Source organism: Atractosteus spatula, unplaced genomic scaffold (assembly GCF_055471065.1).
Source record: "Atractosteus spatula isolate fAtrSpa1 unplaced genomic scaffold, fAtrSpa1.hap1 Scaffold_1, whole genome shotgun sequence".
NCBI lineage: Eukaryota > Metazoa > Chordata > Actinopteri > Semionotiformes > Lepisosteidae > Atractosteus > Atractosteus spatula.
Window position 1 is genome coordinate 1,047,953 of NW_028296652.1, and position 2,414 is coordinate 1,050,366.

Below are 2,414 nucleotides of genomic sequence, written 5' to 3' on the forward strand. Positions count from 1 at the left end.
TAAAAAAGGTGTGTATGTCAGCGTGGTGGGACTGTACAACAGATTGTTGTATCGCATTAAGTGTGAGGTAGTTTTAGATGTGCAGAAGAGGGGTTACTACGCCGCTAAAGAACGGTGGAAAGGTTTATTTGTTCATTATATGTCCTAATTTGAATTGCTGTATTTTGAATTGAGGGATGGTATTGTTTTGTGTTGCTTTCATTGAATGTCAGTTCTTTGTACATAGTATGTAAATGTTTTTTGAGAATAAAAAATAAAAAAAATCTGTTCTTATCATACGTCCCCCATCGGGGGACCACATATTAAACGGATTTTTGAAACAGGGAGCTGGATCAGGAGCTTGCTCCGTCCTCTCCACGCATCGGCCCGGTATTGCAGCGCCTCCGGGAACGGTGCACTACCTTCTCTCAGCGGTGAAAAGACAGACGTAGCTAGCAAGCAAGCAAGCAAGCAAGCAAGCAAGCAAGCAAGCAAGCAAGCGAGGTGGACTGGAGCTCCTTCCTCTCCGGTCTCGTCTCTCGTCCATCTGTGTGTCTCTCTCTCCCCCTCCCCGTCTCCGTTCCCGTGCTCCCTCTGTGCACTTTCCCGCATCTCAACTTTCTCGGCAAGGAGGCCGGCCCCCTTTTCGGCTCCCGTGCGTTTTCCCTCCAAAAAACTTAGTATATACACCTTTTCTTTCTTTTTTTTCCGGCAGGCGCGCGTGTGTCCCCGTCCCTCCCGAGAGAGAGAGCTGCCCCTTGCCTCTGCCCGCAGGTGCTGGCGGTCCGCTTTCGCTTGCAGCTGGTTGGGCACAGCTGCTGCCGGTGGGAGGGGCCTAAGCTAAGGAGGCCGGGCGGCTGGCGCCCCCCGCGGCTGCGGTCGTTGTCGGGCCGTTGACAGGAGATCAAAGAGCAGGGCCCCCGCCCGGGACTGGCAGGAAGGCAGGCAGGCAGGCAGGCAAGAGAGAGGGGGAGCAGAGTCCGGCGGCAGGCCTCTGGCTGCAGGGAGGCCGGCAGCTGTGCGGGTCCCGGGCTCCAGAGGAGAGTCGGCCTGCGCCACTGTGCGCCAGCGGAACGCCCGCGCGTCGGTCCGCGCCTTTAGGGGCATCGCTTCTCGGCCTTTTGGCACGATCAAATGTCGAGGGAGAGAGGAGCAAGAGGACAACTTCTCCCGGAATGCGCTTTGGATTACCTGGATTTGAACCCGGACTCCATTTGGATTTCGCTTTTTGGACCAAGGACCTTGGATTGTTTGCTTGTTTGTACCTTTACACAAAACAAAGGACACACCTTAGATTTAATTATTGCAAATGAGTCTTGTCTCCCACTGCTCTTCCCTTGAGCTAGCCCTCTCTGACCACTTAGCAATTCTCTTCAATCTGGAATTACCCGTTTCTAACACTTCCCCCCCACGCTCAATTTCCCCAACTAGTGATCAATTGATCACCCAAGGTTTGCAAATCCTGCTCTGTCCTCCTTATCTTGTTTCTCTTCCTCTGACCCTCTAGAGGAAGAAATACAGTTACTTGACAGTGCTCTTTTATCTACCCTCGACACCTTTGTTCCTTTAAAAACTTGAATCATCTCCTTCTCGCACCCTGCCCCCTGGTACAACGATCATCTGCGATCCATGAAGGCAGCCTCTCGGAAACTTGAGCGTAAGTGGCGTCTTTCTGGCCTAAATGTACATTATCAGGCTTGGAGAGATTACTTTTCTGAATATAAGGTTACTACAGAATCTGCTAGATCCACCTGCCTCTCTCACATCATTGAAAATCACCAAAACATCCCCAGACTTCTTTTCTCCACCATCAGACTGCTCAAGCCAAACTGCCCCACCACATTACCTGCCTCATCACAACTCTGCAACACATTCTTAGATTTCTTTAGTTCTAAGATTGACAACATCCGGCACCACATTCTTTCCACACCTCCTCCCTCCTCATCCAACTACTTTGGTTCCCTTCTCTCCAGCTTCTCTTGACTCAGCATCCCTCAATAAACTAGTTACAAACATGAAACCCACCACATCTATTTTAGATCCCATTCCTACCCGTTTCTCTTCTCTCTACCCCATTGTCCTCAATATAATGAATGAATCCATGAGCACTGGCATTGTACCAACGGTCCTCAAAACTGCTGCCATTGCCCCCATCCCAAAAAAGCCTAACATGGCTCTTGACAATCTTAATTTTCACTCCATCTCCAACTTACCCTTTCTTGCTAAAATTCTAGAACATTCCGTCACACTTCAGTTACATAACCACCTCAAACTTTTCAAACCCCTCCAATCAGGCTTCAGTCAACTTCACAGCACAGAAACTGCCCTGCTCAAAGTCACTAATGATCTTCTAATAGCTTCTGATTCTGGTTCTCTTTCTATACTCATCCTTCTTGATCTCAGTGCTGCTTTTGACACTGTTGACCATAACATCT

General features: G+C 49.5%; 1 pseudogene; it reads left to right on the forward strand.

Moving 5' to 3' along the window:
* The first annotated feature begins 232 nt into the window (after positions 1-232).
* Positions 233-403, forward strand: LOC148810286 (U2 spliceosomal RNA; annotated as a pseudogene).
* The last annotated feature ends 2,011 nt before the right edge of the window (positions 404-2,414 follow it).